Source organism: Balearica regulorum, chromosome 6, assembly GCF_011004875.1.
Source record: "Balearica regulorum gibbericeps isolate bBalReg1 chromosome 6, bBalReg1.pri, whole genome shotgun sequence".
Taxonomy (NCBI): domain Eukaryota; kingdom Metazoa; phylum Chordata; class Aves; order Gruiformes; family Gruidae; genus Balearica; species Balearica regulorum.
The window spans coordinates 42,505,442-42,518,961 of NC_046189.1; positions in this window are offsets into that span (position 1 = coordinate 42,505,442).

Below are 13,520 nucleotides of genomic sequence, written 5' to 3' on the forward strand. Positions count from 1 at the left end.
TATCACTTCAGAGCGTACCTTCCAGAGGGAAGGAGAACCAAAGCATCTTTTTTGTCCAATCTCACTTCAGCACTTCTTTACACGAGGTGCAAAGTCCCCAAACGCAAGCCCAAACGGAGAAGGAGGCGGGCTGCACGCTAGGCACAAGCCTTGCACCAGCACCACCAGAAATCGGTTAAAGATCAGCATCTTCACTGCGGCGGCCGCAGCGCCCGCGCTGACCTCCCCTCCAGGGCACGCCGACCCTGGAGCAGTAAACGAGTGTGCCCGTGTACGTGTCCCCGTGAGACCCACCAGGTCTGCACGCAGCGAGGGAGCAGCGGTGACAGCCGGAGAGCCCCGGTGTGAAGCTGGAGCCCTCAGAGCGCAGGAGGGCCCACTGCCAGACTCGGCCGTGAGCGGGGCGGCTCACGAGCACTCCGTTATCCCCCTCGTGTTTTCCTAAGACTTCCGAAGGAGCATCATTCTCCCTTCTTTCCTGCTCTTAGTCCGCTCCTGAAACTCAGTCGTGCTGGTAGTATCAGATGATATAAGGTATTTATTACGGTAATGTTTATTTCTGCTTATATTCTTATTAACACGCGATTATTCTATAAAAGACTATAATGCTGTGTTTCCCCTGTATTATTACCGGCAAGCGAGCGCAACGGGTCGCACGTCAACGTCTGCCTGCTTTGACAGCTGTCAAGGCCCCGGAACGCAAATAGATGTTTATAGCGTTTGAAGTCTGGCTCGGTTCGGCCACGTCCTTCGTACCACAGCGATGAGATCCGCTCACCGTCTCGCTGTTACACAGGTCAAGGAACAGAAACCGCACCAAGCCATTCATCTTCCCGCGCCGAGCCATTACATTTTTCCCAGGATATATTTGATTGATATCCTTCGAGGTGAAAGGCTAAACGGACCATATGGCACGTGTTGCATTCCATATGCTCTCTGCCCATCCGTGCTTAAGCTGCCATTACCAACATCTGCCCTCCCCTGCAATCCAGCTGTGCGGGAACCGCCGGCGGAACCGCGCCCCGGCCCCGGCCCCAGCCCCAGCCCCGGCTCCGGGGCCGCCCAGCCCCGCCCGGGCCGCCCCCCCCCCCGCCCCCCGCCCCTCCCCGCCGCCGCTGCCCCTGCGGGGGTCCCGGCTCCGCGCCGTCCCGCTCCGCCCCGCCGCGCTCCCCGCCGCCCGCCCGCCGCTACCTGCCTCCGCCGCCGGTGCGGAGCGGTGCGGAGCGGCGCGGCCGGGAGCCCGGAGCCCGGAGCCGGGGGCCGCCGCGCCCCCTCGCAGCTGCCGCCGCCGCCAAGCGCGTCAGCCGCCCGTCAGCGCCGCGGCCCCGTGACGGCAGCGCCGCCGGGAGCAGCCCGGCCCCGTGGCGGGGGGGCGCTGACGCCGGCGCGGGGGCGGCCCCGGGCGCGCTGCGAGGGGCTCCCCGGCCCCCCCCCCCCCCCGGCCGGGGAGGGGGGGGGGGCTGGCGGGTTTGGTGTGCTTTGGGGGTTTTCCGCGCTTCCCCCGACGGGCGGCCGCAGCTCGGGCTGGCTCCGTCACGGCCGCAGGCGCTGCTGCAGCGGCCCCGGCCCGGCCCCGGCCCCGGCCCCGGCCCACCTCCGCCGAGGAGAACTGGCGCACCCGCCCGCCTTTTGGGGCCGAACGGGTCCAGCCCCGCCCGGGGGGCCTGGGGTGCAGCTCCGCATTCCGCGATGAGGAGGTGCGTCGTGGTTTGATGTCAGTCGAGCGTCCTCTGGATGGCACTGATTCCAGAGAACGGACTATTTTAAGTACCTTGTAAAGTTTTCTTACATAAACCACACATCTATAGACTTAAACACACCGCCCCACGCATGCATACTATAACACATACGTAGATTGGATTTGTGATTTGGCAGTGTTTTCCTGAAAGGTTCGAAAATGCCAAAAGTAGTAACTATGCTGTAGGGAGTGTTACAGCCTCCCGTTTGCTCTTCGCTTCTGAATTTCTGTTACCCGACGATGATGCCAGGCGGGTCGGACCGATGACAGCACAACCCCAGGCTGCCCCAGGGACGGCGCAGGCCCTTTGCTGGCGCTGGGAAGGTGCCGGGGAAGAGGCAGCAGCCGCCTTCCGCCGCCTCAGCAGCAGGTCAGGGAGGGGACAGCAGACAACCAGAGCGGCACCATTCCGGCTCCTCAAGTCGTCCTGCTTCCAGCAGAATATACGAATGCAATCACACTTTTTTCCCCCAGAATTTCTGCGCGCAGGCCATGGAGCTGCGCGTGGATCAGATCTCCCAATTAAGCGGCTCCCAGGGGCTGCAGGTACCCACCCGGACAGGCGTACCTGAGCACAGCACCCAGACCGTGAACGAACCCGCCGCCACGGCAGGGAGGGCTGGCTGTTTGCGGGGAGCACTATCAGACCGCTCCCAGGGACTGCCTGGAGTAAAAGCAAGCCATCCATATTCAAAAGCACAAGAACCCCGAGCCGTGATTTTCAAGTCCTCTTACTGTTTGCTGCCTTGTTTCGTGTTTTCCTGCCCAGGCCACTGCCAGAAGCTCTCAGGGTGGACAGTAAGCGGAGCGGCAGACATCTGCCCCGACTTGCCACGGCTGGTTAGGGAGCGGAGCGCGGTGCATCCAGAGGGACCTTTTCCCTCTGCCCGTGTGCGGTTCCTTAGTCGGGAAGCCCCCCATTAGCACCACCCGGGAATTCGGGATGGCGAAGGCGATGCGGAGTGTCCTGGAATCCGGCGTCTGGCTGCGGTGACGGTGGAGGTGGCCGGGGTCCGCGCTAGCCGCTGCCTGGCTGTTTGGGAACTGTCTCAGGGATTGGTTCCAGGCTGTTCTGCCAGCTCTGGAAACCGCCAAAAATGACACTTGAGTGATGTATTTATGCCACACGCACTCTAAAATAGCATAATTACACATTGTTTTCCCCATATTTTCGGAATTAACTGACAAAACACACAGAAATCTGGTTTAATTAACTACTTTCTTCAAGTGAAAATTTTTTGTTGTTTTAAGTGAAATCCTGTCTTGTTTTGGGAGGGATTCTCTAGACATATCTGGGATATTTCCCTGTCATACAGTCCTCAGAAATACATTCCCTGGAAGACGCTGACATATTTGACTGCGTGAAAACACAAAATCACCGCAGGTGGCAAAAGGGGCAGGTTTCCAGCGCAGCCCTCTCCAGCAGCCAGCCGCGCCGGGAGGTGTTGCTGGTCACATCTCCAGACGGACAACGCCGTCCAGAGGTCCTTGTGCACGGGGCAGGGGGGTCAATGATGAGCCCCGAAAGCGCCTCTGGGTCTGCTGGAGCCGGCGCTGCTCAGCGCTGCAGCCAGGAAAGGCGCTTGACACAAACCCAAGTATTTTTCCTCCAAGATGTTTTTCATTACTGGAGCCTCCTAACAACAGCGTGAGGTTGCTCAGGAGTCGGTATCAGGAGCCCCATCCACGGGTGCCAAAACTGCCTGTGCGAGCGAGGGTGTTTCTCAGGACATCACGGCATCGTTATCTTCCATCCTGCGTTGCGGTCGCTTGCATAAAGCCTCGCAGATGTGAAACATAATGCCAGAGGAATGTCTGGTTTGACCGACTTACCAGGAGTCTATTTCTGTAATCCCCAACTAGAAACAGTTTGTTGAAGCCCTCTCAAACAATTTACTGGGGATGGACTCGCCGCCAAAGGCGTGAAGTGTTTGGCCCGGTGAATTCATCGCTGCAGAGGACGGCCCTGACCCCTGGCTCGCTAAAATAGTTGTGTATAAAGACATTGTGGTTTTACAGCAGCGGATGTGTGGTCTGCATTTGCAGGGGAGGTAGGCAGCGGTGCCGATGGCCTCGCCGGCACTGCCACGGTGCTTGAGGACTGACGTGCGCTGCTTTGGGGCCCAATCCTTCCCCCTCACTCAAGTCTTAAGAAAAATAATTTTCCATTCAGGCTGTAAGCCTCGGGGCCTCCCGCAATAGAGATATTTTGAGTATTTTACACAGTATCTTTGAAAACTGTTATGCTCATGACTAGTGAGTGGGAGATTCGTGCGTGCAGATCTCGCAGAGCTGCGATGGAGCATGCCAGCCCGACCGGGTGCCAGCCTCCTCCTCCGTCCCAGCGCAGTCTGGGTTGAAATTGCAGCAAAAGCAGAACACACACACACACACCCCCCGCCCCATCAGAGGCCGTCCGGGGCTCTCTGGGCCGGTGAGCAGCTCTGTCCAGGGCACCCCACATCGCACGGCACCCATCAGAAGCTGGGTCCCCCTCCCCGGGAGGTGTCCCCAGGCGAGGGGCTTTCCCCAGGGACGGCCAGTTTTCATCTCCGCTTCCTCAGACAGCCCCAGCGAAGGCCTGGCTTGCAAAACACACGTTGAATTTCTAGAGGCGACCAAGGCGTATGGTGCATTCACTGCTCTGAACTAGGTCCGAGTTACAAAGTGCAGTCTCTTTTGGGCAAGGGGGCTGTTAAAGCTTTTTTTTCACTGCTGAAGGCACTGATGATAACGGAGGGAGTGCGACAGCCGCCGAGGTGCGACTGCGTGACGGTCACCAGGAATGGAGTTACCGGCATCGCGCATCCAGCCACTCGCATGACAACGACCTTCCTCTGGAGCTGGCTCTGCGACGGGTGTCGAGCAGTTAGCAAATGCCGGAATACAAGTTCAGAAACAAAATCTCATGAGAATTCTGGGTATCTCCTGGGTGAAAGGCTCATACTGTACTGCAGCCCTCAGAAAATAGTGGTAAAATTAAGAAATAAACCAACTCATGATGATTACAAATGTGCAAAACTCTTCATGTCTGTGACGGTTGCCGTCATTAGAGGTAAATGGCAGGGAGAATAAACCCATTAATGCAGGATGTTAATTGAAAACAGGACTTGTGTAGAGAATGGAGTTTGTAATTATGAGAATAGTTATTAAAATATCATTTTGCTTTTTAAAATGCCTGACTTTAATGCAGAATATGAAGGAGTTATGTTTTAAAAAGTTAATTATTTCCAGTGCTTCAAAAAGGGAAGTCTAAGCTGAAAATGATTTACCAAAAATGTTAAGACAGTTTTTTTTAATTATCCGTTTTAAAACGCTGTTGTAGAACATCAGCTGAACCTTATTTTTACTGTCACCAAGAAGCGTGCTTCACTCCCGGGTAGGCTCCGTTCCTTCTCAGGGCTTCTCCGGAGTTGTGCGCTGGGCGCGTGGGTGGTGGTGGGTCACGGCTGCAGCCTCTGCCTTGCAGGGGCTCCCGGAGAACATTTCGGCCTTTCGGGGGCTCTGGCTGTCCCGCCCATGGCAGCACCGATGCCGGTGGTTTTCTTCATGCCCTCCGGGTCCTGGGGTGGTTTCTCGGCACGATGCCGCGCTCTCTTCGCTGCCTGCCCTCCCGGCTGGGCTCGGCCAGGCCCCGAGGTGCGGGCGCAGCTCAGCGCCCAGGGTCTGTTCCGTCACTGCTGCGTGAGCCCCAGGTGGGTGGGGAGCGGCGCTGGGTCAGGCTGCCTGGGAAGGGGGCACCCGCCTGCCCCTCTGGGCTTCGCATGCTCGGCAGCCCCCCGCCACCTCCGGAAGGGTGCTCCAGGGAGAACGCAGCACCGCCGCCCCTCGCCGCTCCCAGAGCAGCTGCAGGCATCTTGCGAGAATCAAGAGGAAACAAAGAGGAGCATTTTTGTGGGGAGTAAATACTGGCCAGAACGGGGCACGTGGTGCACAGTAAACGGCTCCTTTGGCAAAGCGAGCCGTGCGGCAACATCTGCAGTGCCGGCGTCTACAGCTCGTACGCGTGGGCTTCAGTTTGTTCGTGTTTGTACTCGGTTCGGGGTTCGTGTGCACACTGATGAGCGTGTCACCAGCTTGTGTGCTGTGCACGCCGGTGGTGCCTGCCGGCGTTCCCCAGCTCCAGCCCCCGCGAGAGCCCGGCCATGGATCTGCTCGCGTGGCGGCTGTCCTCCACCAGCGCCAAGCTGCAGGTGCCTGCCCACGCGTCTCGGCAACACCGGCTCACCAGCTGCCCCGGGGATCACAATAGAAAGCAAAACCTCAAAAATCACGTTGGGAGAACCCGTGTGTTCATCTCTCAACGACTTAGCGAGGAGGGTGCCAGAGCTTCGACCCCGTTCGCCCTCCCTGCAGCGCTCCTTTGCTCTCAGCACGGCTCGGCTGGGATTTAGTGCAAATGGAGCACTTTTACACGCCCAATGGTACACCAAGTATATGCTTACCGTATCCAGTCAATGAAATAATTATGGAGAACCAGGCAAGTTATAATGCACAACAAATAATATAGTCGTCTTTGCCACCTTTGAAACACAGTGAGTAATAGACACTGATTTGCAAAAGAGTAGTGTTAAATAAAACTACCCAAACTGTAGTTCAACCTGCACCCAAAATGGAGGAAAAACTGGGGTTTTTTTCAGTTTTAAATAAATGGGATCTGGTTGTTCAATATGAAATAACTAGATTAAAACTGAGATAAGAATTGAATGCCATTAATGTTACTAGTGAATAAAAATTATTATTTTTTGGATGAGAGAGTTTTAATAATAAGAGGTATCATAAAGAGAGAAATCAAAACCGGATTGTACATTCACCAGATTGTTCAATACAAAAGCCAACAAAATTAGGCCGTATTGATGTGATAAGCAAGAAGAAATATATTAGTTTCCAGATCACAACATTCCAGTACAAGATATCATTGGAGAACCAAGTCAATTTTTATATCAGTCAAATTCCTATTGAATTAGCCCATACCTTGCAGCAAGCAAGCCTACAGAACTGGCCCCTATTGACGTATTGATAATGAGATGTAAATATATGGCTTGCTGGGTCACAGCGATTCAGCAACCCACCAGCGCTCACTGAGAGCGATCTCGCCCAAACTGCTGAGGTCAGGCTGGGTGGGCAAGTGCTGCCGGGCTCTTGGAAGCCTCCGCAGCCGGTACCAGGTCTGGGGGCAGGAACAGCGAGCCAAAGCAGTGGCTGAACCTTTGGCTTCGCGTCCCTTGAGCTGAACGTTCAGTCTGATCTGTCAACCCATGCACCAACCGCGGCAGTAATGGTTCGGTTATGCCAGCTTGGTGCCGTGAGGGTGGTGTAAGTCCCTGCAAGGAAAGGAATAATTTTTTGATCAGAAGTCTTTGGGTGGTGAGGCTTGGACGTGTTTCTTTGGAGTCAGGGTAACTTCTATGTGAAGGGGCAAGAATCAGTTTTGCTGAAGTCCTAGTTCCGAGGGAATTTGACATTGTTTTGTTAAGGTTTTTAAAGAAACAAAAAGTTTAGTCGAATGTTTAAAGAAATATAAAGTTTTAGTCTTCCTCATTTACCTGAAATAATGGTCATTTAATGGCTTTGTGAGAACTTATTCTCTCTGCTGTATGAAGACCCTGTTTCACGCTCCGTAACGGTCTTGCGTGCCCAATTACCGCTCAGCCTCGTGTCGAGATGCTGCGGCACTGCAGGCTCACAACGCGCCAGACTAGCACTTCAGAAAATCTGCACCCTTTGATAAATGCGACCAAGAAAGTAGCTACTATAGTAAAGCCGCATTTTTGTTTCACTGTCACATATTCCATGCCTTGCAGCAGGCTGACATCTGGACAGTGAGTTTGGGACACTTACTCAGCGGGAACTAGAGCAGGAATTGGCTGGATGTGCTGGTATACTGAAAAATGCAAACACAACAAAACTCTTGACCCTGCCTTACAAGATCCTCGCCGACATGGTTAACGCCACGGAGGTAAATACAGCCAGCAGAGGAGAGCTGGTTCTCAAGAGGAGAGCAGGCAGGGATGGGCAGAACAGCGGGCAGGGAAAGGGACGGGGCTTTAGTGGAGGGTGTCCCTGCCCATGGCAGGGGGTGGAACCGATGGGCTGTGAGGTCCCTTCCCACCCAAACCAGCCTGTGATTCTATATAATGAAAATATATACAAGAATTACTGAATTAATTATGATAATTCAGTAATTCTAATATTACTGAAATGAGATAAATGTAAAGCTTTCAGTTTCCTATCAGCTCAACAGTAGCCTAGTAATAAAAATTAAATCCAGTTGTACTTTTTGAAGAACTATTAGTAGTAGCCCTCATTTTGGTTTTCTTTCTCTATAAGCCTGTGTACAGAAGTCCATTTTCTCACACAGAAAGTGGAAAAAAGATGGTTTTACAGGAGAGTATTCACGATTTCTGAGGGGAGAGCGTGCTGAGTATAGCAGGGCCCTGGTTTACAGAGGAGGCAAAGGGATTTATGGTTACCAAAAACTTTATAATATGGCCTGTGTGGATAAACCCAATAGAAGCGCCATGTTTCTTGGACGAGACGGTTGACCCGTGTTCCTTGGACGAGACTGTGCATCCCCCGAGCCGCTCTCTGCACGGCAGCCCAGGAGCTGTGACGTGGGGGGGCACTTTTGGGGCCGAGGCAGGTTGGCAGTTGCGCTCCCTTGTCTGTATAAACAACTGGGGACAGCAGACAATTTGGCGGCTGCACGTTTGGGGTGACCTGATCTCCCTGCCGGGGTCCCCCTTGCACAGAGAGGTGAGCGGTGGGGGGGCACGGGCCACCCCTCCGCTGCTCCTAATCCACCTCCGCCTTACTCAGCCCCGCGCTTGGGTAAAAGCAAGCCGCGGCCACTTGACTGCTCACGGCACAAAATCCAGAGCCACGCAAGGGAAGGGCTCCGAACGGCCGGGGCCGGACAGCAGCGTCCTGCGTCTCACGCACCCCGGGCAGCGTCACCTCCAGCTTGCAGGAGGAACGCAGAGACCAAGCGGATGGGGGACACAGAACCCCTCACGAGTTCAACTGGTTGTGTCCATGCAGAAATCAAACCTTTCAGCCACACCAGAAGTCAGCGTTATACATTGAAGAAACTGTTGCCGTAATCAGCAACGAAGACCAATCATTATGAAGTGCAAAAAAGCGCTTGTTAATACGAGGCCCCATCTCCAGTATCTCCGGGTCCATTCGTTTGTACACCTTTTTATCCTAAGCTTAAAGCGCTACACACCTCATCCTGTAATGTCACAAAAGTATTTCTTTCCAAAAGATTTACATCTTCCTTTTGTCTGAAAAAACATTTCTGTTTGGATTCCAGATGTAACCTGAAGAACATGAAGAACGGAGAAGCATGAGATTCCCCTTGAGAAACCAGAGCACTGGAAGCTGAAATGCTCTGTAGTCATTTGAAGTAAGAGTTATGCCTGATTTAAGACAATGAGTATGAGCCTTGCCTTCTTGTTGTGTAATTTCAGGCAATCAGACAAGATCTTACTTAATAATTGTAATGATATTGTGGTTCAGACTGGCCTAATGAGCGTGTCGTATGATACTTATCGCTAGAAGGCGATGTGTTTCAATTGGGATATATGCATTTCCAAAGCTTTTCCAGGAACAACAAAGAACATTTGTTCAAAGAGAGAGTTCATCATATCTCTTCCTTAAAAATATGACACTTAGCAAGCAAGCGGAAAAAAAATAATATTTCTTACATATTATGTTTCTGCATGCTGGGGTCAGAGTGAGAACTGGAAACGTGGAGTAAGGTTCAGACAATAACGCTCTAAGAAATAATAATAATAATAATAGTGTACATTTGCAGGGTTGGAGTATTTGAATCAAGCATTCTCTAAACAAATATAAAGTGTCCTGTTGAATGACCTGTCCCGAAGAGAGTGCAGTGCTGGCTTCCGAATCCGCTTCACGGGTAGGTCTGTAAATGAAAGGCCTGAAAAGCAAGCAGGAGCATCCCACTGTCTGGGCGCTGTGGCTTTATAATCTGTGTAACCCTGTATGAGTGTGCTAGACCCTGTCTTTCTGAGCTTCGCAACAAAATTCCGATTTGCCTCAAATCCTGAAATGTTAATTTTCATCTCTGATTAAGCTGAAGACCAGTTGAGGCTCCTTTTATTAAGTCATGCAGACTCCTACCTGCTTCCTGAGGGCTAAATTGGGCTGAGAAAACCATTGTAATATTGTGTAATTAATTTGCCAGTCAAATAATTTCTGCAGGGCTATAATTTACTTATCTGTCTGCAACCCTAATGAATCTCCCAGTTCAGTACTCTAATTCTGTTTTCTGCCTTTTTAGCTCCTTTTTTTAACTCAAACTTTCATAATTCTTTACCACGGGCTGATTTGTAACCTGTATTTTTGGGATGTTCTTATGACGCAAACAACAAAAACCACCTAAACACTTAGACTTTGTAGCACGCCTTGCATGACTGGGAACTAATGAAAGACTTCCCTGCTTTATTGCTCCATTTCACCACGTACAAGGGAGTTAATTCAATAAAAATTAAAGATGTAAAAATACAGGGGAAAAAGCGATTTGTATTTGGAGGACTTCACTCCAATGAAGTAACTTCATTTGAACTCGGTCTAACATACATGCAGAACTTCCTGAAGGTTATTCTGAGCACTATATGCCCTGATGAGCGGCAGTAGATAAAAACTATTTGGTAAATATAACATCGGCAATTTTTTTTAGTTGTTTAACTTGCAAATCACAACTCTGTCCTCATTTTTTTTCTAATACATTTATTATTTAAAATGGTCTGGTAAGTAGCATGAGGAAGTAGCTAGTGTGTTGTTCATACTCTCTGAAATTTGTCACTTTACAGTTTTCCTGGTCTCTGGCAGGAATGGTTTCTGAAGGAGGAGAGGAATGCTAAATAAAGCGTAAATAATGTAAGAGATTCGTGAATATTTTGCACTGCCTCATTGGATACTTGCAAACAAATGGACGATATGATCGTACGATAAATGAAAAATAACTTTAGCTCTTTATTTGCAAGTGGTTGATGCCATTGCCACGGGCTCTAGTGCTTGGTCAAGACCTAGAGCAGCAACAGAGGGCTGCGGAGACAAAGTCGGGAGGAAGGCGGCAGATGCGGGGCAGAGACCTGGTGCAGGCCAGGCCGGTTTGGGATTGCACAAGGCGAAGAGCACGTCGGGCCGAGCTGGATCCAAGAGATGAATACTCTTCTGTGTTTGTTTTATACTGCTGCACTTCGCTTCTGTATTTTATTGAATGAGAGTGTTTATTTTAAGAAGGAATTTTGAGTGCAAACATTTAATCCTGCGAACAAGTGTGGGGATAGGAAGCTGTACCAGAAAGAAATGCAGAAATACCTATCTGTCTCTTCAGAACTTGGTCGCGCCAGTTCTTACGCAGTGCCTACGCCGGGTAACTTTGAAACTGAACTCCTTTCAGGCTGCACTACAGAACTCCATCAGCTGGGAGAAAAATTGCGGTGGAAAATACAGAGTGAATTTAAGCGTGTATCTCAGGAGAATCTCAGGAAAAATGCAAAAACTAGAGCAGATTCAGTGAAACTCCCGTCCCCAGGGACAAGGAAACGTGCGTAAGGTTTGCGAGGTACCAGGAATGAGTTAATCCCACCGAGGAATGCGGAGGAGCTGCCAGATAACAGAGTGACATTGTTTTTCCCTGATGTCAGCACAGAAACCCAAACACAAAGAGGTGAATGTAGTCCTCTGAGGGAGCTGTTGAGAAAGCTGAATGTCGAGCTTGTGCCGTGGCATCCGGCAGCATTAAAAACTGCTCGGCACAAGATGACAAAGTGTTTCCTGGAACCAGGAGCTGCCTCCAGACAGCTGGGCAAGACGGGCGCTGTGGGCGACAGTCGGAAGGATCATGAGATGTGTATGTGCAGTGCTGGGAGCCACATCGCTGCTACGCGGCAACGGGTTCCATTTCTGCCCCCTCGAGTTTTAAGAACGGTCAGTTCTGGTAGGCTTGGGCTTACCACCGAGTAGATTTATAGCCGTCTATGGGTCATTTTGTTTTACTTTACAGCTCAGTGTAAGGCATCTCGTCTGCTCCCGTAGCATCCACATGTTGAGTCTTGCCTGAATAATTCAATTTATTCTGCATTTGGTAGGTGATGGTCTAGAGGCTATTTCGATCTAGCTGCAATAGAAGCATTGTTTCACTTCAATATAGGCAGCGCATAAGCTCTTGTATGCTATTGGTTCCGCAGGGACAGTAATTAAGTACTTGCTGATATGCTTTGGATCTGTAGCTGCTCTTCTCAGCGACTGGAATGTGCTCTGCCTCGACCCACCTCCCGAAGAGGAAGTTGCACAATTGGGCTGACTGTCCATCACAGCTGAGAAATCCATAAAGGCATAGTAATATCTGTATTATTCATTTTCTACTATTCTGAAGTCTACAGAAAGGTAAACAAAAGGAGAAAAACCTGAAGAGAAGGTTTTAAATTGCTTTGTGTTTTTATTGCAGTGGTTGGTATTAACCTGCTCTGCACCCTTGGCTCGGCCTTGTTCGGAGCTGCTGCTATTCCGTGCTTTGCGTTAACAGACAAATCAAATAGTTTGTGTGTTGCGTTAATTAGAAAATCAAATTCAGTAACTCCTAGATGCTGCTTCTTAAAATCTGTTTTGAAGAAAGTCAAGCTGCTAAATGCTGCTTTCTGACAGGATGGAAAAACATGAGTTGCTGAGTTACGAACCTCAAAACGGGGCACGCTGGAGGAACTGCGCTCGGTGGCGGCAGGTTCTCCTCGTCTCAGGCTCCGTGACACGGACATGGCTGCTTGCGGCAGCTTCTTATAAGAGTAAATTAAGCGCACTAGTATTAGGTGCTATGGTATGGATGCATGCTGAGGGGAGAATGGCAAATAACGTGGAGACGGTGCTCAGATTCTGAAAATAAGGGACTAGGTACTTCCCACTAAAGATAATGGAAGTTGCTGGTTTTGCTGGGAATGTGCCACCAAAATAACCTGGTTGGATTCTTTTCCTTTAGTATCAGGGCTCTAAACCTGCCAAGTCCATATTTAGATAGGAAAATTATCCTGGAAGAGGTGCGTTTTATGTTGCCATAAGTAATCTCTTACTTGACAACTTAGATTTGTTAGGAAAATCTGAGATTAAAGAAGACATACTGAAGAAGATGTGTGCGTTAATACAAGGAATCGTTGCATATTTTTATGGGTATAAGGAGTTGGTTAAAATCCATTCTAAAAGAAACAACGGAGTATTCTGATTGTGAGCCTTGAATTCTTTGATGAAAAACCCCATGAAGTGACAGGATCTCTGCCTGGGCACCCGCAGGTTGCCCAGCACCAGGATTTGGCAGGCAGGGCAGCGGCACGGCCCGAGCCCTCACAGGAGAGGGGGACATGCACCCCACGCTCCCGCCACCCTCCGCCTTGCTCTGCTGCCCTTCGCACTGCAGCCCCCTGCCAGGCCCCGATGTCTGCACCCCAGGCACCCATGGCCTCTTTTGGGGGTGAGGGCGGCTCTGCCCATGGGGTGCGTGTCTCTCAGGGCGCGGGTTCTGGCTTCTATGCAAAACCCCAGTGCTGTGGGACAGGTGACCCGGGGGTTGTGGGGCACACCGCCCTGCCTGCACCCTGCCCGGGCTCTCTCACACACCGGCAGCACGAGGCACGGGTTGGTGTCCGGGTGGTGCAGGCGCGGCGAAGGCTTTTTCGGCAGATCCTCTGGCTCTGCCATGTGTGTGTGCTCCCAGCTCCCGGGAAACAGGCTGGGGACCCCCAAACCGGGTTTGGGTTCA